Genomic DNA, 23542 nt, shown 5'->3' with positions numbered 1-23542 from the left:
TACTTTGATTAAACATGTTGATGCCTGTACTTAAGTTATTAAACCGCTTGGTAATAACGGTGCAGCACCTCTTCAGTAACAGTCTCGTTTCAGTGCTTGTGACATACTACTGGCTAAAGAAAGATTTAACGGAAACGTTAAGTCATGTTTAGGAAACAGCTCCTCTGGAGAAACGTGGTGTCTTAAGGTTTTTTAAACACAAAATAATATCTCTCGTCTGTCTCTGAGCAAGAGTTTCTTTCTCCTTGTTCCATTTGATGTTATAAGTAACATTGATACGGCGTATTAAATGCAAGTAAAAACTTATTTGGTTAAAACATAGTAAAATTGTTTCACAAACAAAATTTTAGATAATTCAACTGATATGTAATAATCTCACAGCTATGTTTAAACCCAAATGTCAACTTTTCTTCATACATCATGACTGTTCAGAATTGTTAACCTGTGTTATGGTAAATAGCGGCATTGTTCCTACATTTCAGCAATGCGGTAGTGGTTGTTTATAGAGAGTGAAACATATTCATTCTCCTAATCCTCCGCAGATAGGTCATTTCATTTTGTGTGCTTTATCACGAGTATTTTGCATCAAATAATTTTTATTATTTAAATTTAAGAAGAGAGAAGCTAAATACAATTCAGGCATTGCTAGTAAAAGTAATTGAGAAGTATATTAAAATAATTACCAAATATTAAGACTTAGATAAATTATAGGAATAAGGGTTGTCCAGAAAGACGACCGATTCGGACAAGGTTCTGTGATGATGTAGGGGTGGCATCAGTATTTATGGCCGTAAGGATCTTGTTGTCGTCCGTGGTAATCTTACCGCTGCGGGACAGAATCTGCTCCCTATGTTAATCTTATTGTTTGATGCGATTAATATTTTAAAAATATAAAAATAATATTGTTACCAGAAAACTAGAAGGTCAAATACTTACTAAATCTGAGTACCTATATGAAATTTTTAATATTTTAATTCTTATGGCACTGTTTAAAAACTGAAATATTTTTCATTTGCAGATGATGTCAAATTTTTAAATAGTTTCAAGATCTTTCCATAGAATTAGTAATTTAGTTTTGAGTGTAATTCCGATGTTACAGCACGCTTGTATTTTAAGACTTTTTCCGTTTATACTCTTGCGATCATGTACTATTTTCTAACTCTAAACCTTTGCCTACGTAAAAACTGTATAGATTGTATCTTCCGATTACATCGTAGATTCAATAGAAAAGAGCAGCGCGTGATACAGTAACTTTCTAGTCACCAACAACGGCCAAGAACGGCACTCCAAGACGGTGTTTAGATTGGCTGCTAAGATAGTGCATATACTGTAGTAAAATCCGTTAGATGTGACCGTAGTTTGATTCCTGGCCGATATCAATGGAATATATGAAATGTCACGCCCGATCTTTCTTACTCCACGTAAATCTGGAGGACTTGTGGCTATGATCACAAGCTTCTTTTCTATCAGAATATTCCATCAGTCCACACTCACTTCGAGGATGCTGAATGGTATGAACCATCAGCAGTTACAGTATTCCATTTTTTCTACAGTACTTCAATAGACTGCACAACTGAGTTCAATACTGGCTAGTCTTTTTGAAATGAACCTAGTGCATTACAGTTTTTAAATGGCCAGTCGAGAACTTGCATTACGCTGTTCCATGTGAGAATTAAATGGGTCTGATTAAACTGGCACACCCAATTACACGGTATTTATGATCAAACATTATCTCTAACCTGCGTTATAAGAATAATCAGCCACCAGTTTAGGAATGATTCTTCAACGTACTTCGACGAGGGAGAAAATATTCTTATAGTGTAATAGAATGATTCATCAATCTCTTAAGATCCTTTTATATTTCTATATTCACCGTATATATTTTCCCATTTCTTTCATCTTCACCTGCACATAAACTGCTCATGATTGCAATACATGGTTCTACTACAGTCGCATCTCGTCTTGCATTAACAGTTTTAGGACATCATTGTGCTTACAATTTCCGAACTTTGCCTCAAGCATACGATGTCTTCCTGCCCCGGTTTTAATCTAGTTATTCTTTACAGCCAGGCTGGACCTGAAGAAGTGAACGAGATAAACCTGTTTTATGATGTCAAAACACCACCTTAAGCATTTTAACTGCTTCAGGAGCCGGTTAGTGCCCTGTCCAGCAGACTTCAAAGTTACTGCCTTACTACCATGACGCCTGATTGTCTTTGAAGTTGAGCTCTGATCTTTCATACTAGGAGTCAGTGTTGAATGGTTTCTAACGGCTGTAACAGTGGCGTGCACTGGACCCCATCTAGGGGTAAAGAACCTTGTATTAACATTTTCTAATGATTCCTTAGAACGCGTTTTATAATGTTTAAAAAATTGCGAACATCTAAGCCAAGCCAAGTACAGCTGTCTCTACAGTCCGCTCGCACTACCGCAGTTCATCTTCTCCAGCGAGCTGGATTTCCTTGCCGGCGCGATAGAGAGCTACCCCCAGCGAAATTTAAAGTCGCTTGGGTGACGCATGCACTTCAAGTTTCCTCGAGGCGGAGCTGTGCCCCCTCCCCCCACAGCAATTTACGGCAACAGGCCAGCTAGCTTAGGTAAGGGGTGTTAGTTTTAATACTTGACACTGGAAGTGTTCAGCGCCACACACTAGACTGCAATTAAAAATATCAACATCTTAACAGTATAGCCACTTGCACATCGTCTTGCTGATAAAAATAGAGCCAGTATATGAAGTCATTTGTAATATAGAATATATTTTAGTCTTGGGTTTCGGCGTCTATACATTTTTTTTTTTCGAGTAATTCATTGATGGCACGTGTAAAGTATGTGTTCCGATAGCCGCAGAAAAATGTTTAAGTTGCCAAGCGTGAAAACAGAGTTAAGCGTGAAGGGTTGTCTGCAATGGTGGTATATAGTGAATTTTTGTAGTGCCCCTCTTGGTTTATAGGTGAAGGTTTCGAGAGTTCTGTGGCATTCTTCATGAATATAACGTGTTACACGTCGTGACAAATATTTTCCTTCGTTTGTCGTTGATGCACGTACACTCAGTATGCGAGTGAAAGTATACAACTTCAACGACGGTAAAATACCAGTTAAATTTTGCTGATCGATTTAGATTCGTCTTTTTAAGTAAAAAAACGAATAGTTAGTCCCAGTGCGTTCTTGTGAAAACCATTATGTACTATCACGAAACGTCACCGGATGAAACTACAAGTACATTGTTTAAAATCTGCTATAGATGATGTTACTGCCGTGAATATCAATTTGGAAGTATGTGCGAGCGTGTGGTTGAAAATATTCTTGAAAGATCTTTCTCAGGTAGACCTTTCCATGAAAAATGCAGCCTTACAAAGTGGGGATGTTGACATTAAAGAGTGTAGTGGGGCTACGATTGTTTATATTTAAAATACTTTCTTTGCAGCTGGGGTAATAAATATGTCCACCGCACGCCACTGGTGTGTAATATCATCCGCTGTGTTTTCAGGTTGTTTCTTTCTTTGTTTAATTCTTTCGTCAGAGCAGGAAAATTTGAGTTTGTATTCTTAGGAGAGCTTTTGAAATTACCATCGGCATGGTCATGAGGTACAAGAATAACTGAGTTTGCCATCCGCCATTGATACATTGGTATTTTGTCATAAATCTTTCCCCTCTCTCAAGAAACAGCCCTCTGAAACTTTTCGAAGTACTTGCTGGGATGTAAAACCATAATTTACGAAGGAACCTCCGAGTGTCAAAATATGTGTTTTCAATTTCACTTTCTCCTCTTCTCGGTTAACAAGTCGATTATGAGAAATATGTCTTGTGCTTTCAAAGTAACGACCTAAAATATACTGAAGAGTTTTAGAAGCTCTCTAACGTATCAGGAAGTTTTGGTTCCCAAGCAGAGAGATTGTATCTGAACGACGGAGTCGAAACCATCGGATAAAGAGGACCAAACTGACAAACGACAGATAACAGTCAACATACGTTTTATGCAGGCTGTGAAGTAACTGTTCAGTAAGTAGATTAGTACATGAAGCAATGATACAAGAAGTGACAGAGATGCGCGGAAGAAATACAGAGATTTTATTAATATTATATTTCATTCGTTCTTATGAGAGGAAAGCAATATGTTAACTCTGGCTGATTAGTGAACTATCGTGCTGGCAATTTTTCCATTTGTTGTGGTAGTCTAATTTGGTGTACCTCAAGGCTCTGTTGTAGGCCCACGAGTGTGGGAGACCAGTACTCCATTAACCTTGATATAACCCCGTTATTAGCTCCATTTCGAACACAGTGGTATAGGTCGTGTTGTCTGTGTTGTTAACTAGAAACTCTCTTGACCATCACCACAGCGCATTACCCCACCATACTGTGAAGAATTGTTTTAAATATGCCTATCTTTAGGCTAGCCTAGAATCGTTGGCCTAGCTATTACATGGCATTAATGAAGAAATGATTACAGACTATAACCTTACTTGGAACAGACGGTACACTCTTAAAGTTTTATTCTTACTCGAGGTAGTTGACCTGTTTAAGAGCCTATCTTCTTAACGTTGGGCATTCACTTTGGTGTCGTCTGAATTAATGCATGCTTTGTAGAACGAACTACCGTTATTAAAGCGATATTTGCAGTATGTTAGAGCAGTCAGCCGTGACTTAATGCCTACAGAAGGTGGATAGTAAATTGCAGATCATAACACTGTTCAGTTACTCCACAGAAACAAATCACAACCGACGTACCTTTAGGCCGTGCCCCCACACAGATGGCACGTAACCTAGCAAGTAGAGAGTATCTACCATGCAACTAAAGATGAAACCAATATAAACTAAAGCAGCATTGTTCATTTCACTGAACCGAGCGAGTTGACTGTTTGGATGATGTAGCTGTGAGCTTGGATTCGGGAGAGAATTCGAAACTGTCTGCAGCCCTGCAGATAGTTTTTCGTGGTTTACAATTTTTACACCAGGCAAATGCTGGGGCTGTACCTTAAGGCAACGGTCGCTTCCTTCCATTTCCTAGACCTGTTCAATTCCATTGTCAAAAGACCTGTCTGTGTCGGCGCAACGTAAATATATATACTATCTGCGCACTTTTTAGCGATAGATTTACACCCTAGTGCTGAAGCGGTCGACCTCGGCAGTCTTCGAGATCCATACTGGCAATCTTTGAAACACAGACTATGAATCGCTTATGCATCGCTGTGCGACGTCTAGCGTACACTTTACGTATTAGTACTGTTGTTATTTACACGGCAAAGCCAAACTATAGAATTCACTCTAGGTATAATATTCACATCGAGAAATGTTGTATAATGTTATATAATGTGTGTGTGACACAGTTGTTGGCTTAAAATAACAAAGGTTTAGAAAATTCATATCGATCGATCATATTATCGATTCAATTCAGATTTAATTTCCATTCAGTTGGCAGTACTAACGGAACCGGAAGCGCTCCCTCCTTACTCCTCAAACCTGTACACAAATCTATCGCTAAAAAGTGTGCAGATAGTACATGACGTCGCATGGCACGTTAGTCAGACGAATGTACGTGGCTCCACTTAACGCCACGTGTTACATCCGTGTTAAAGGTTAGCTATTAGGATTTCTCATTTTTTCTTTAAATCTTTTTATACTGAATGAGGAAAACCGAGACAGGCTTCGATAATTTTTTCATTCTTGTAGAGAAACATCAGTGTATTTACCATCCCGTTCCTCATTCTGTGAAATCTTTCAGGTAGGCTATATTTATTCTTGAACCGATGACCTAGATGTTAGGCCCCTTTAAACAACAAACATAATAATCATCTGTGATCGTGCAGTCTTTTTAATCCATTGTCTTCATTGAAAATTATGATATGAAGAAAGAGGTAACTGGATGAAGGAGCCCAGTTTAAGTAGCTATTATTCTATATGGTGACGGACTCGTGTTCTAAAAGTAAACTCATTACATCCTGGTTTTCAAGAGTGACACACACCTGTTTGCCAGTGATATCGTGTAGTGATGGCACACTTCTATTGCGAATGGGAGAAGGGCTTGGAAGTAGGTAAACTACTTCCGGTCTGACACCAGTAGCTTGCTCTTTCCTTACCAAGAAACAGAGAGAGCGAATGAACGACAGAAGCTTTGTGGAGGTCGAACGGAAGGCCGCACGTTCATACGCGTGTTGGGCGTGGGTTAGCTGTTCTATTCTTCTCGCTCAGTTTATTACCATCTGTCAGGGACACAGTGCAGAGAAACCGGACATTGGCGTTATGTAGGGCGTTTTATCTCTTTCAGAATTTCCATTTCGCTACATCTTGCTAAATGTTTTTTCTGTGTTATTTCTCGCTCACGTTGTATTAAATCTCTACACAGTTCATATTAATATTGTATTTTAAAATCAACAGCGGTTCATGTTAGACTTCAAGTGGAAGAGGAAATTATAACATTTCAAACAGTACCCAATTCCGTGTCATCTCAAAATAGCAGAATTCCAGAGGACAGTTTAAGACGGGAGCCACACTTTGATTGATGATACTTGTTGTTTAAAGGGGCCTAATATCTAGGTCATCGGCCCATAGCCACACTTTCGAGTGTCGATTCAGTTAAATGTGAAGTTTTTTCAGTCGGCCGAGGACACGTGTAAAAATCCACATTATTAAACAACACACTGCAGCCATTTTGGACCTACGCCAATGATAGAGAAACGGTTTTCCAAAAACCTCGCCAGTTTAAAAGTTCCTGAGTGTTGAAAACCTGCAACCTGTTTTCCAGTCTTTTTTTTTTCAATTTGCTTTACGTCGCACCGACACAGATATGTCTTATGGCGACGATGGGATGGGAAAGGCCTAGGAAGTGGAAGGAAGCGGCCGTGGCCTTAATTAAGGTACAGCTCCGGCATTTGCCTGGTGTGAAAATGGGAAACCACGCAAAACCATCTTCAGGGCTGCCGACAGTGGGGCTCGAACCCACGATCTCTCGATTACTGGATACTGGCCGCACTTAAGCGACTGCAGCTACCGAGCTCGGTTTTTCCAGTCATTGACCGGGTCAGGGATGGTATGAATGAAGCAGATATAGGCTATTATTACGATGGGGTCGCCACTCCCAAAGTGATTTATTAATGACTGATAGATGCTATGAAATGAGAATGGAGAGTGTTGCTGGAATGAAAGATGACAGGGAAAACCGGAGTACCCGGAGAAAAACCTGTCCCGCCTCCGCTCTGTCCAGCACAAATCTCACATGGAGTGACCGGGATTTGAACCACGGTATCCAGCGGTGAGAGGCCGACGCGCTGCCGTCTGAGCCACGGAGGCTCCTTTTGAGTGTTAAACAGAAATATTTGAGCGTAACTTCATCAATCTGATGATGTTCTTCCAAGAACGAAACGTGTCAAATTCTTTGTTTGATAGTGTGTATTTTTATTCCTTATTTTTTACAGGTATATTATAGTGTAACTTTTTTAAGACCTAACAAAGTTATACAAAAAGACCATGGGAATTATAGAGTCGATGAAGAAGAGGCGAATACAATTTATGGACATCTCCTACATATGACTCGAAAACTCTTTACACATTTCGAAGGAGAAAAAATTGTTCCCAGGTGGTTTATGGAGATACATGCTGATATGGAGAGAATGGGCATTAGTCATGCAGACATCCAAAACAGGTACCACTTTCGACAATTAGTTTGACTTCAGAGGCTTCGAAGAAGGAGGAAATCTTCAAAGGTGATTTTTTTTTTCAGAAGAAAGAAGGAAGCAGATAAGCCAACGAATGAAGCTATATTGGCAGAAGATCAAAGCCAGGGGAGGGAAAAGATGATCCAGGATACCGCAGTTGTTACTCCGTGGTCCACAGTGGCCAAAATCGAACAGAAGTGTAATATTTTGTGTTCGACAGACAGAAAAGCTAAGTTACATTTAGAGGACACTTCAACAAGCCTGTTTGCTACATGGGAGTCTCAAAATACCTAAATTTCCAATGCTGGACACCCTACATGTATACGGCATTATCATAATAAGCATAAAGTAGTACAGGAAGGTACGAAAAGGTTCATTGTTACTAGCACCAGCTTGGGCTGAGTGCTCTCTTCTAAAACTGGTACCTCAATCTTGAGGTGTGCCCGCAGTATAGCCTCGCACAAACATATGCGACAGGGGTCAGTAGACTAACGGACGCCATGAACCCACGCACAGTAGTTTTTACTTTACGTCGCACCGACGCAGATAGGTCTTATGGCGACGATGGGATAGGAAAGGCCTAGGAATGGGAGGGAAGCAGCCGTGGCCTTAAGGTACAGCCGCAGCATTTGCCTAGTATGAAAATGGGAAACTACGGAAAACCATCTTCAGGGCTGCCGACAGTGGGGTTTCGAACCCACTATCTCCCGGATGCGAGCTCACAGCTGCGCGCCCCTAACCGCGCTGCCAACTCGCTCGGTCCACGCAAAGCTAAGACTACTCCCACTTTTTTAAATACAACTATTGGTTTGTCGCATATGCAAAATCTTGTGGCCTACAAAATCGAGCCTAGTCTTTTTTTTTTTTTTAACTCCAGCTATTACTTTGTCAGATATGAAGAACCTTGATAATTTACAAATTCTACTGTGAAAATATTTCCAGAATGTTGCCGCAAGTTTCAGTCCATTTTGATGACGTAAGAAATTATTCTGAAAAAAAGTCGATGTCTGCAGTTTCTTCGTATTTAGCTGTAGCCCTTTTAATTATTTCGTCTAAAATGCAATGGTTCTTTTATCAAACGATTGAACGTAGAATGCCATCCTTCAACGGTACTGGTTGTTCTGTGTCATTTTCTATAACACTTTCACTGCTCAAGTGGCATTTGTAGATTTTCCAGACACTGGTCGTCGAAGTAGTTCAAAAAATATTTCAAATAAAATTATTAATAATTAAAAAATCGCCCGCAATTTAGGGAAGTACGGGCATCCAGATAGTAAACTTAAGAACTGTTCTTTTTAAGTCCCTGTTATCTATGCAGCTACCTACACTTCTCGAATATTTTGAGACTCGTTACCTACAGGTTTCTTGCGAATATTTTGATACAGTTTCCTGTTACTTTTCATGTTCGGATATTTTGACACTGCACCACTCAATTCAGATCTTTTCTCCGGGAGGGATTTATACTGACCGGGAGAGAATGGGGGATGGGAATTGGAACAGCATAAGAAACCTAACAGAAGCAGTTTATGTTAAGGGGAACACCGAAAAATGGGATCAGTTAAAGCAATAGAGCTTTAATTCTTTAATATTCATTTTGAACACACGAGAGTAGTTGTAACTTTTACTAATATCGCGTAATTTATATGAAACGTGATGAATATGTAACAATCATTGAGTAAAATTTTCATGAAGAAACTAATGTAAAGTGTAAATTTAAAATCTACCGCTTAAATTTAGTACTAAATGGTAATTACCAGGGTTCGAAAGTTTATAACCTAAAGAAGTACAAAATATGCAAGCAAGTAATTAAGACCTAAAAACTAACTAAATATGATCTAAAAAGGTAAAATGACTTCATTTTAGGAACAGGTTGCAAGTACTAAAGTATTATTAAACGTGTCAGAAAGTGATAACCGATAATACAGCAGACACATTTAATCATTCAGGCTGACAGAGCGACAGGAGATAAATTTATAATTCCTTCAGTATCACAATCCCGAGGCGCAGTTCTCGCTCTGTTTCTCTACAAAGGAACGAACAGTTAAGTATTAGCATGCTTTTTGGTATCTGTCAGCGTACGTTCGTACAACATTTCTTTCTCGGAATCATGTCTTCTAAACCTGCCACCTATCTTTTCCTGGAAAAGAAAAGCAAAGATATCTACCACAGTATTTTGAAATACTTAGTTTGAAACTCGACGCAGATAACGTGTACCTTGTTAAAAATGGTGCTTCAGCTTAAATAGGAATGCTCAAAATATAACCAAATATGACCTTATATCATTAATAAACAAAGCAATAAAAATGGCCGAAGTATGCATTTATATACAACATAAAATTGCTTTAAACGGGGTGAGAGAACCATCATTCACATTTACTTTTCAGATTTCGGGTAATATGAGCTCAGGAAAGAAATAATACTTCCTTAACATCCGAACCTTAGTAATTACTCATGTAGGTAAATGCCTCTATGCCGCCTAGCCGCTCCCTGCCCATATTAGCAATATCTCCCTCAAAAGAAGGTTCGACAATTAGGTCTTTCTTTTCTGGCATAATACTCCACTTGAGACAGTCATGAAGGTGTCATTTGAAAAATACTGATAGATTATGGGCAAGTAGTTGTTTTCCCCCACTTCATTTTGATTTGAGTGATTTATGAGTCAACTTGTCAACAATAAACAGTAATACAACATTAAAGGAAAGCGGAGCAGCATGAATATCTGAAGTTAATAAGCTGTTGATTTAAAGAATACAATCTTCCGCTGGGTGATAGGAAGTCGTCAGAATTCTCTTCCCCCGCAACCCTTTCCTTTCCTTTCCTTTCCTTTCCTTTCCTTTCCTTTCCTTTCCTTTCCCTTCAAATACTAACGAAGTAGTCACTTTAAAATCTTGGATCCCAAGAGGTCTTCGAAGTTAAGCAACATTGGGGGCGTGGTAACCACTTGGATGGGTAGTCTATATGGTGTCCGTTATAGGAACGGAAAGGACTGAACACCATACCGTAAGTAAACTTCGGCGGAAGGTTTCCCATCAGTGGCCCTACGGCTTAGATACGTAAGCCGCCGGAGTGAATTGTAAAACTAATTATTATTATTATTATGATTATTATTATTATTATTATTATTATTATTATTATTATTATTATTATTATTATTATTATTATTATTATTATTATTTGAATAAACTGGCAACGCCCAGGATTGGATAAGGTACTGGCTGAGCTTTACTGCGTGTTTAGATAAATAAGTTATAAGCATACGGTACATTAGACTAATTCTCTATCATTGTTTAGAGGCGTCGGGTAGTTATTGACATGAGGATGATGATGATGATAAGAGATAGGAATTATAGGCGCGAATAGGTTACAATGCAAACATATGTGAACAAGGCGCAAGTATAATCTAGCCGCTCTATGACGGTGATTTGCATACAATGCAGGGGTCCTGATAGTTCAGATCGCTCAAATTTATGCAAATCTCACTGCAGAACCGTCGTGCGGGTAGATGACACTTGCGCCTTGATTAAATACTTTTGCATACTAACCTATTCCTGTCTATAATTCCCATCTCTAATAATGATGATGATCGCTAATATAGGATTTTCTTGGAGATTTGTTTCAGTATTCCTAAATTCCTGTTCGCATTGAGTGCTAAGCAGCGGTGCTTGCTTGAGTTGGCCTCCATAGTTTGGTGTGTTAGATTATTCACTCGACTTAAAGGTGTGGGACGTTCTTTATTGAATGCTGCAAAAATGCATGAGTGCGACTCCGTCTGAGAGCAACAGTCTCACGAGATTGGCAAGAAAAGTGGTTCCTCCCACAGAGATACCTGTCTTCAGGTCATGTATAGAACGGTATGATTAAATATAGGTAGGCTATACATGTTTAAATCTAGTTTTTAATGATTTATTCAGACAACTTCCAGAAGAAGAAATTCCACTTATCCTGATTGGGTAGTATACTCGTGTTTGTCATTTGCTTGAGATTTCTAGATCGACTTCCGTAGCCAGTATAGTGGAAAACGAAATATAGCGACCTGTTTCAGGAATACTTTGATGGCCTTCGTGGTAACCACTTGTCGCACTCGGCCATGAGTTGATCAGCCGACTAACGCCTTCAGGACTGTAATGTAAAGACCTATTATTTTATTTGCTCTCACAGAAGACTCGCTCAGTGTCATATGAGCTGATTACGTATCATTGAACGGGCATTAACTTCAAATATATCCGCGTAATTAAAAAAGATATCGAATTAATATTAAATAATTCTACCGACCTTAGTATTGGAATATATTTTATATTCTCCCTTATTTTTTAATTTTTTCTTAAACATGTTGGTTCGTCAGCCGTGAGAACTGAAAGATTAATTAAAACCATAGGTTTTCAGACAACAATAATTAGTTTCAATCACCATTTTGACTCATATACCTGTAAATTGAAGTGCCAGCAGCCACGTCTTAAAAAAAAAAAATCCAAATCATTTAAAAGACTGTAGAGAAGAAGAGAAGCGGTTGCTACTTAACAAATTAATGACGGGCTACGTTAATTAACGTAGTTTCGTATTGGTGCGCGGGCGACCGGCTACGTAAATTAACGTTTTCTCACACTGCTTCATTCTTGTGTGTTTTTATCCTCTCCGCCGTTAATTACTCGAAATATTTCGTGTTGTTTACAAACTAAAGTCTTTGTTGATGGGAATTTAGATATATTCTTTCCTTGACAATGCTTTCGGCACAGGAAGCGTGGTTTCATAACCCTCAGTACCGCGTGACCGAGTGTATTGCCAGGTGTCAGCATGGCGCGCCGTAGCAAAGACAGCTTGATCGATGATGAAATATTTGGAGAATTTCATGCTGATAGTTTATCTGATGTCCCTAGTGATTGCGAAAGTGTAAGTATTAGTGATTGTGAAGATATGTGTCCGCCGACATTAAAATATACGCGCGGAAGTGAAAGTGCGACATTCAGTTCAGACGTGTCTGTTGACGGCGGCAATAATACGAGTGGAGATGCAAGTGATTGCAGTGACAGTGAGGTTGATGGATGGAGAAATAAGGATGAAAACAGAGTCTTAGAATCATTGACAGGTTTTACAGGTATTTATATTTCATCCTACTTCTCATGCTAGGTGTGCTTGTATTGTCGGTCCACACGGAAGAATGGAGTAGCCGCGCCCGGACAACAACGTGTTAAGTGGCATTGGTAACGGAGAAACAAAACTATAAAATAAGCAAATGGTCAGAATATTTATTTAGATCCAGCACGTGCTGTAATTACGAAGACGCAGGATACACATATAGCACTTTAAACCGTCTGGGGTGAATGCAGTGACCAGATGCTGTCTGCCAACATCCGAGTAACTTCCCTGCAGATCTCATTTTTGTGCTTTATTCCTCTCGTGGGGGTGCGATAGCTCTGTGGTATCATAACTAGCTTCTCGTATAAGTGACATTTATTTGGTACCCTGTTCAGTGTATGTGCAATTTTTAAATTAAATAGACTTCAAATAAAATCATCGTTCCCGTGCCTTGTGGTTGTAAGCTTAATCATCACGCTAAGCAATTCTTTCGATCTTGACACTTTCCTCCGTTCCTACCAGTCTTGGGTGGGGGTTGCCAGTATTCTTTCAGTTAATGAACCTAGCTGCCAGTGTGGATCACTGGTAGAGTGTTGGCCTCCGCATCTCAAGATAGCGGGTTCAAACCCGGCAGAGGTAGTTGGATTTTTGAAGGGCGGAAAATCCATTATACATGCTATATCGTACGATGTCGGCATGTCGAAGATCACTGATGAAACATTCGGTGTTCACCCAACAAAATTAATTAAAACTCAGCCGTAGACGCCCACTGCCTCTAATAGGCCTTCAGAGAAAAAGGGAACGTCGAAATTGACTAGCAGACAGCCAGACGGAGTCAAATTAAAATGTCTACACACGATTATTATTATTATTATTATTATTATTATTATTATTATTATTATTATTATTATTATTATTATTATTAATTTTTTAGCCTAAGTATTGTCTCTACCAAGTTCAAGTCTTAAATGTACTTTTCTTAACTGTGTTCCAGATCATTCATTGACCCATTTTCAAAGACTACAGAGTATGTTGAATTGCAGTTTTGGTAGTAGTGGGAGAAGATTTTAGCCTAAAGCATATTGCGAGTAGAAAATAAAATTCTTACTATAAAGGGATGTGACTGCTCGTTGATTTCTCGTCAAGGCGGATCGTGGGATGTTTGAAATAAAGTCACATCTCTGTGATTCGGATTCCGCCTGATAAGTAGAAGTTCTGTGGGTATGATCAGATGATCGTGTCATTAGTCACATCTAACTACGACATGCTTGCTTCTTGCCATAAAATAAGTTGTGTAAACTATCCGCTGAATTAGGCCTACTCGCTGTAAACTTCTCTCTTCTATCCCTTGAATGCGTTGCCCCTACTTTGCCCATCCCTAACAACAGAGAGTGAGGAAGAGCTCCCTTGGAAAGATCGGAAGTTCCGTGGGCTCAGTCAACGGTTGTTGCCATGAATATAATTATACTATAATATATTCAGTTTTTAGTGGAAACGCATTATCGTACAAATACAGAGGTGTGTATTTAAAAACACGTCCTCAAATAGGAAGCTACACCTTAAGAGGAGCAATATTCATTTTAGATATACATTTTGTATCAACTTCTGTCAAGAACAGAAAACTTCATATTATGACGCACAGATCGTTTTGTTTACGAGGTCATTTATTTGTTGACTACCAAGCAAGTGACTGCACGATTTGGGTCACGTAACTATCAGCTTAAATTCGGTAAATAGTGGGTTCGAACCCCACTGTCGGTAGCCCTGAAGATGTTTTTCCGTACTTTCCCATTTTCACACCAAGCACATGCTTGGGGATGCACCTTAATAAAGGCCACAGTGTTTTCTTTTCCACTCCTTTCTCATCATCGCCATAAGAAGTCATGTATCGATGTGACCTGAAGCAAATTTTAAAGGAAGAACTATAAAATGTATGTGAGGAAAATGAATTTCTGCTGCCGAAAGTATGGACATCTACCGTGATATTTTAAAAACCAATTAAGAATTCCGTGCTTTTTACTGATACACATCTTGCTTTATTTCAGTAATGCATGTACCTATTGAAACGGTTAAAACAAGACTCCTGCAAGATTTGAACTCTGCTGTAGCATCCTTCCTGGAGGATGATTCTCGAGATAGCCAAATATGAGCAGTAGTGGGAACATATAATTTTCGTTCGATTCCCTACACCCAGAGACACTAGCAAGATATTATCTGAAGGTAATTTCCACTAATTCTACGCCTGCCAGACGGTGGCCTTCACGGCGGAACGTCTCTTGATATGGAGCCTGTATTTGTGTGTCAGATGGTTAACAATTGCGCTATGTGGTGTTGCTCAATTTCAGAGGTATGTTGTGGTCAGGTAAGTACCAACTTCCACACTCCCGTATAACCGAATGTAAAACAACAGAAATCCAGCACACTCGTATTTGCAGAACGTCTAGTTCGCTTCATTCCGACTCGATATGGAGGTTAGATTATACCTCTTGTAAATGGAATGGAACGAAAAGTTTGTTCCTCTTCGCACAGGATTTCATTTATGCAAATACCAGTTCATCATTTATGTGATTCCATTTTTTCCCACTGTTCATTATTGTTCGTCTGCATTTGATTAGATACAAGTTAAATTCATCAGCTTCCTAAACACAGAGAATATCTTTCAATCAATCAATCAATCAATCAATCAATACTGATCTGCATTTAGGGCAGTCGCCCAGGTGGCAGATTCCCTATCTGTTGCTTTCCTAGCCTTTTCCGAAATGATTTCAAAGAAATTGGAAATTTATTGAACATCTCCCTTGGTAAGTTATTCCAATCCCTAACTCCCCTAACTATAAATGAATATTTGCCCCAGTTTGTCCTCTTGAATTCCAACTTTATCTTCATAGTGTGATCTTTCCTACTTTTATAGACGCCATTCAAACCTATTCGTCTACTAATGTCATTCCACGCCATCTCTCCGCTGACAGCTCGGAACATACCACTTAGTCGAGCAGCTCTTCTTTCTCTCAATTCTTCCCAACCCAAACATTGCAACATTTTTGTAACTCTACTCTTTTGTCGGAAATCACCCAGAACAAATTGAGCTGCTTTTCTTTGGATGTTTTCCAGTTCTTGAATCAGGTAATCCTGGTGAGGGTCCCATACACTGGAACCATACTCTAGTTGGGGTCTTACCAGAGACTTATATGCACTCTCCTTTACATCCTTACTACAACCCCTAAACACCCTCATAACCATGTGCAGAGATCGGTACCCTTTATTTACTATCTCATTTATGTGATTACCCCAGTGAAGATCTTTCCTTATATTAACACCTAGATACTTACAATGATCCCCAAAAGGAACTTTCACCTCATCAACGCAGTAATTAAAACTGAGAGGACTTTTCCTATTTGTAAAACTCACAACCTGACTTTTAGCCCCGTTTATCAACATACCATTGCCTGCTGTCCATCTCACAATATTTTCGAGGTCACGTTGCAGTTGCTCACAATCTTGTAACTTATTTATCACTCTATAGAGAATAACATCATCCGCAAAAAGCCTTACCTCCGATTCCACTCCTTTACTCATATCATTTATATATATAAGAAAACATAAAGGTCCGATAACACTGCCCTGAGGAACTCCCCTCTCAACTATTACAGGGTCAGACAAAGCTTCACCTACTCTAACTCTCTGAGATCTATTTCGTACAAGCGAGGACTGCAATCATATAGTTGGACCCTTTATAAATTCGAATAATCCTTCTGTTGAAAAGCTGATATAAAAATGTCTATATTTTTTCATTTCTCATCCACTCGCTTGTTTAAGCGTTGCCTTAGTTTCTGAAGTACATAAGTTACGTTTCATGCTAGAGTTTGAAATCATAGTGCTGACGGCGGAAATCCCAAATGTAATTTTTCCCAGGCTGTATCTTACTCGCCCATGGAGGATACTGGAACAGCACTTTTTTTCCGGTCCTGATCATAAAATCAGTCAGGGCCTGAATATCGGTAGATACACCCTGATTCTTCATATTAGATCGAACAAATGTCATCAACCCGCACCAACTAAAACAGCTATTTCATTCTGAGCTTCAGTACTCAAGCAATTTCTGTTAATAGTTGTTCTCACGTGGCTGAGTGAACGTCGTTCCTCACCTCAGGAACATTGATCTTGGGATAGAAGAAAGACACGCTGCAAATACATTGCCGGACTGACAGTGATAATGAGATAATTATCTAAGCCTTCAAAATCTAACTCGTTCGGTTTCGTCCTTTTGAAGTTTTCCTTTAATACTGGGTCAAACTGTTTTCCTCGTCCAAATCTTTCTGAACTACATTAAGACTAATCGTAACTACCTGATTTTACTTGGTGGTTTACATTACTCACGTAATAATAATAATAATAATAATAATAATAATAATAATAATAATAATAATAATAATAATAATATAATGGTGCCGGTCTTCCCGCTAATTACGTTTTACTTTAAGTGCACACAACCGTTGAGCAACCAAAAATATTGTAAGATTGTATAAGATCTTCTGAAACTCGCAGCTGTTCACTAAATTCGCTCCAGGAATGCACACAGAACTTTTAATCTGTGTTGCAGGATATACTGCTCATGATATCTACGGGTTAACAAGTAGCCATGGGATTAACTGAGAGTTTTACTAAATTTGCAACCTGGAGTGGTGGTGAGAATCTCTTTCATTGCTTCTAAAATGTCCAAGGAAAGAATAATATTCCAGAAAATTGTCTGGTTGCCTGTTTCTTATTGATTAGGTTTCTGTCCGAAGCACTCTAAATCAGACTATGGAATTATATCACGAAAATAAAACCTGCCTCAAGAACCCATCAATTCCAACCACCACAATTTTAATAGAGAGAATGACGTAAGTTGGAGATGGGGGTGAGACGGCTGTTGTGCTTAAAGACTACACCGAACCAAATGACTAGGGAGGAAAGTTTTCTTAATTGTTACTGAAATGGAGTGTAAGTTTCTAACGCAAGTTATCATGAATTACAGCTTGAACTTGGAGTAAACCTCTCGCTGTTGAGAATTATAGTAGTATAACCGTTTCCCCTTTCAAAACTCCATAGATTTCGCAGATAATTTCTGAATACACAACTCCATTTAACTGCAAGCTTCAACCGCAAACAATTATAAAGACACAAGGAACTCACTTTAGTTTTATTACTACCTGATTCGTGAAATTCGTCTCTTCGAAATCTTCATCGGATAGGCTGGGTAGTGACATAATTTGTATCTTCAGGTCTTGAATGCATATCGAATGTCAACACAATTAGCAGGCACTTAAAAGTAATTTCAGTGCGAGAGACCCGTGTTAGATTTGCTAGTACATTACACAGGCCTAGAGGCATGATTTTTTTCGCTTTAACGGTAAACGCGACTTAAAATATTTGGAAGCGATTTTGAGATATGTTAAAGAATCATATGATTCTGGTTACGAAATCAGTGATTTTGTTTTCGCGAATTAAAGCGATGAGGCCAGTTTAAAGCGAAATGCACTTATTTTGCGATAAGTGCGAAAATGCAGCGAAATTAATTGAAAATACCAATCTTGAAACTGTATTCGAATATCACGCGTGTGAAGAGAAACAGATGACAGAAGAAAGATTTCTCAATTCGACAGAAGTATCTCTTTGTACTAATTAAAATTTTTAAAACCCTTAATGGTATGGCGATATAGAGTGACAGCTGCGGCCATATATGGTGAAAAGGGCAATTTGTTATTAATCTTGATTGGGCCTATATTATAGTTCTAATCAGGATTTAGTTACATAAGACATAATGAATGATTAACAATTTTGTTTCTCTTTATCTATCTTTCACATAAATAATTCACAAAACACACGAATTAAACATTTTGTGAATAATTTTACGAAATGATTAAAGCAAAATTAAAGCGATGGGCTCAGCCCTATTTCGCGAAATAACGCGAAAAATTGTTTTCTTTTCGCGAAATCAAACAAAAATTAATGCGAAAAAATCATGCCTCTACACAGGCCCCATTTCTCGCCGAAATTCCGGTATACTTGTCTCTTTAAAACTGAGTGAAAGAATGTTACAAACAAAAATTTCACTATATTATGCTTCTTCTTGCAAAATACTCAACGTGCGATGTATTTATTGAAAATACTAAAGTCTCGAAGTGTACAAGTATGAATAAAAATATTATGGAAAAGAAGAGAAAAATACTTCTATCGAACAGCTATCGTTGATCTCGATTCCATTCCTCTATTAGAGCTAGTATGCTAAATTCTGCTTTACGCAAATATTATCATTACGAGAATAAATAAGTGATATTATCATACTCGTTTGACGAGCTCTTGATGTAGACGATACACGTGGTTGAGTTGTAGTTTTTGCAACACACGAAATGCAGGTTAACGGAGGAACACCACTGGAAGGCAAAGCCAGCGGGATGTGGGCGGAAGAAATCACGCCTTGTCAAAACAATTTCGCCACCTGCTCCAGTCGAGACGAGAATACAGTTTCTTCAAAAGTAAAGAGCTCTCACAGCAAAGCAACTCATGGTATACCTGCGGAACTTCACATTGTGGACCAGGGAAGTGCTCGTAAAATTATCGCAGATCTCTACGGCAGAGAGGCAGCTCGTTGAAAGTTGGCAGTCCTAACCACATGTCCGATAATTGAGGATACTTGATTGCATTGTCAAATGTCAACTCAGTTGATGGGAATATGAAATAAATCAAACGAAATATCTGTATCCTGAATTTCCTTACAATAATTCGCTAATATTGAAGTCGGTAATAATAATAATAATAATAATAATAATAATAATAATAATAATAATAATAATAATAATAATAATTCAAACTTAACAAAGAATTGTATTAAAGAACAGAAGTGGTCGAATTGATGAGGAAGAGAAGGTTACCATTCTATGGAAAATTGTTGAGGATGGACAGTAACAGACTAACGAATAGAATCTTCAAATTCGAAGACAGAGCTGAAAAGATTTCGAGAAGTGAGGTTGGACTTGACGAAGGAGGGGGTTCCGGAAGATTACATCATGGACATAAATCGATGTAGACTACTCTTCAAAACATTTCGTGGTTTCCAGGAGACTGGGGAAATACTAGTGAGAAAAATATCATATATACAGGAAAAGGAAGTAGGAGAAACAGTGGAAATATATTGGCAGATAGTGAAGGCAGAGAAGGCTAAAAATACCGCAAAGATTGTCAAACGTGGTCCGTAGACGGCTGAAATGGAAGAAAAAAATAAAAATATAATAATAATAGTTATTGGTTTACGTCCCGTTGACTACTTTAACGGTTTTCATATATGCCGAGGTGTCAGAATTTTGCCCCGCTAGAGTTCTTTTACGTGCTGGTAAATCTACTGACGCGAGGTTGGCGTATTTGAGCACCTTCAAATACCTCCGGACTGGGGTGGGATCGAAGCCGCCAACTTGAGGTCAGAAGGCCAATGCTCTACAGTCTGAGCTTCTTAATCCGGCCTCAGTATTAGAATTTAATCTGCGAAAAAGGTAGAAATCATTAACATTGAGTAGGGTATAGGGAAATGAAGACATACCATATTCCCTAATATCTAAAACTACAGTATTCGTGATACAGTAAATGACGGATCATTTTAAGATGTCGTCGCTTCGCCTAGGAAAAAATGCTATGTGATAATATTTCAGCTTAGAACTCTGACCAGAAAGGTTCTGTCATCTATGGTTCAGTATTGCATGAACTATGTCAATGAATTTTCCGTCAGTGATAAATGTGTTGCGGGTCAGTATATCTCCACTCAACATTACAACATAACTGTATTTCGAAGCGCAATGACAAATATGCCTTTTAAACGTCTGACGTGGACATTTTTTGAAGTATGTTTTTATATTTTTATAAACCTTCCAAAGATTCCAAAATTGGTGCTTAAATATTGAAAGAATTATGAATTTAAGGGGAGAAATGAGAACATTCCAGGAAATAATGCTTCTTGGTAGTTCACTACCTCAATGAAACTAGCAAGAAGGCGCCTAGAAAACTGTTACTTGCAGGTCAGACTAAACAGATTATTGCCATTGAAATACGCAATCTTAATTTTCGTTGCCTAACGCAAGCTGGTTCTGATAACAATGTAGGCGTATTCGTACCTCGCTGGCTGGAGAGAAATCTGTTGTTGACTGTGCTACTTACGCTTCAGACTGCAGTTGCATTGTCCTTATAGCCTCCGGAAGTCACCAGTATACAGGTGCACAAGTTCCTGTCCGTTCTTATGACCAGTAATGTAGTAACTTATTTTCACAGTGACACATGCACTTGTTCAGCTGTAAAGACAATCACAGGGCATAATTCTTTTAGCAAAGAATCTCTCCACGTCATTTTCCTCAGAAATTTGAAATTGAAAAGATCATGCCACGAATAAGAACAAAATAATGTTTACAGAACATCTTTCCCGCATTATGGGCTGTTACGGAAGGCGGCTTGTGTTCTTCTCACAGAAGACTACTTCAAATATCGAGCGAGTTGGTCGTGTGGTTAGGGGGCTCGCAGATGTGAGTTGCGTTCGGAAGATAGTGGGTCCAAACCCCACTGTCCGCAGCCCTGAATATGGTTTTCCGTGGTCTCCCATTTTCACACCAGGCAAATGCTGGGGCTTTACTTTAATTAAGGCCACGGCCGCTTCCTTCCAACTCCTAGCCCTTTCCTATTCTATCATCGCCGTAAGACCTTTCTGTGCCGGTGCGACGTAAAGCCAATTGTTAAAAACAATAAGTTTTCAGATAGTGTCTTTCTTAATTTAGGAGTATTGTATAATTATTTCTCATGCGGAACACTCTACGGACCATCAGTGATATTGTAGAGAATTTCATGCAGTATGTCTGAAATGCAGATGTTTTTCCCATCTTCTACAGCCCTCAATGAAGTAAAATATTGGTGTTTGCCATACTAAATTAGTTACGGACTACGACTCGGTTATGCATCTCGGGCAGGCTCATTTACAGTGAGTCACAGCATACAATGATGCACATCTTAAACTATTATGTAATTACATATCTCAAAGGCTTAAACTATATATAGCTCGGCAACGAAACATAGCTTAGAAAACGAATCACAGAGGGAGTTTGTGTGGTACGGGTCTTGTAACTGTAAGCATGTGTTAGGAAAATGGTGGGTTCAAACCCTAAGAACTTGGACTCATGAGTCGGATATACTATTCCTGATCTAAAGAGTTCGTCGCTGCCGCCTCGTGCCAAACCTGCATAATGAAACGATAATACATATGTCATTTCATAATACAACTGCTATAAATACCGTACGTTTATTAAGCTTGTTCATACGTAGGCAATTCTGGATTGAATAACAGCATGTAATTGCTTTCGACATTCAAATTTTAACACATTTTAAGGAGATCGTGAATCATAAAACCCTAAACATCTCCTTTGATGTTTTGTTGGCGAATAAAGGTTTAGAAAAATTGTTTAGGATTTTGATTACCAAACTTTGTTTAATGCAAAATTTCGCTGAACGTGAGATTTTGGAATTTCCTAGATTCGTCGGAGCCAATCCCGACAAAATCCTAACAACCATAATACAGCTCTCCACTTGCCATCTACAGGAACGTAATCTGAATTCGAACCTACTTGCTGACGACGAAAGTCGAGCTTTGAAAAAATGAACTGTGATGATTATGTACACAGTAAATGTTACACGTGTCTTCCATTGTCTGACACAATTCAAGCAACAGTATGTAAAACACAATAAATCTGGTTTTGATTTGCTTATGTGATGCTGAGTAGATATTGTAATCGCGAACTACAGTAACGTCCTCAAATTTTGTGTATGTATTTCTATAACGAAACTAAATCGTTTTATCAAACATACCTCACAATTTGAGTAAAGCATTTTTGAATGTTTCAACTCGACTACGTATCTGTACGTAGCATCCTGTGCTACTTTCTTAATAGCCAGTTGACCGGTTCTCCATACTTTTTTCGGCAAGTCGCTTATTGTATGTTAATTGTTGTTCCCGTTGTCCCAAATACTCGGCAAGGGAGTTCCTGTGCAGACCTGCCATATTAAGGCACGGATTACCGCGACACGTACTGCAAACATCCGGAAGTTTTTACCCGCATAGGTCCATCGACCTCGCTCATGAGTATTCTTCGCCAGATGGTGGTTGACTCGCCAGGGGTATCCAGGAAGGAATGATGGAATACCAGTCCTCTACCATATTCAGTAACGTACTTAAGTATTTTAGACTTCCTTCGGATACCCAGTGGTTGGATTCACTTTCTTCTGTGATATGTCACACCATAGAGCTTCGAGTATTGAAGGGAATGTTGTTAAACATCTAATGTATTTGTCGTACATTCCTCACACCCCCATGTAACTTAATATATTAATTCCGCACTTTTCCGGACTGTATAAAACATTTGAATCATCTAACATCAAAGTTCCAGATAGCTTGAAATTATGTAGAAGAAAATGGAGAAGCTCTAAGAAATACAAGGCACCATAAGATACGATCTGCCATTGCTCAAGCATTAAGGGTCCCGGACTTTACAGTCTTCAAGTAGGTTCTTGGCCTCTCTGTTACAGGAAAGACCCATCGAATTGACATGTTTGCCTTCAAAGACCGCCGAAAGGGCTTCGATTCTTCGGTCAGTTTCGAAACGTCCGAAACATAACCCAAATTAGGTTCATAGGAAAAGAACCAGGCATCCCATTCTATCAACAAGAGTACCAGCCGGATGATACGGAAGTCATCGGATTAATGATTGGCGCTACAGGAACTATTCCTCTCTTTTTCATCAAGTTCTGCAAAT

General features: G+C 38.8%; 1 protein-coding gene across 3 annotated transcripts in view; it reads left to right on the top strand.

Annotated features, from left to right (window-relative positions):
- The window catches only part of LOC136876215 (claudin domain-containing protein 1), a 254354-nt gene that overhangs the window by 153618 nt on the left and 77194 nt on the right, over nt 1-23542 (top strand). The gene's annotated exons all lie outside the window — the stretch shown is intronic.

Source organism: Anabrus simplex, chromosome 6 (assembly GCF_040414725.1).
Source record: "Anabrus simplex isolate iqAnaSimp1 chromosome 6, ASM4041472v1, whole genome shotgun sequence".
Taxonomy (NCBI): domain Eukaryota; kingdom Metazoa; phylum Arthropoda; class Insecta; order Orthoptera; family Tettigoniidae; genus Anabrus; species Anabrus simplex.
This window is presented reverse-complemented; position numbering and strand designations above follow the sequence as displayed.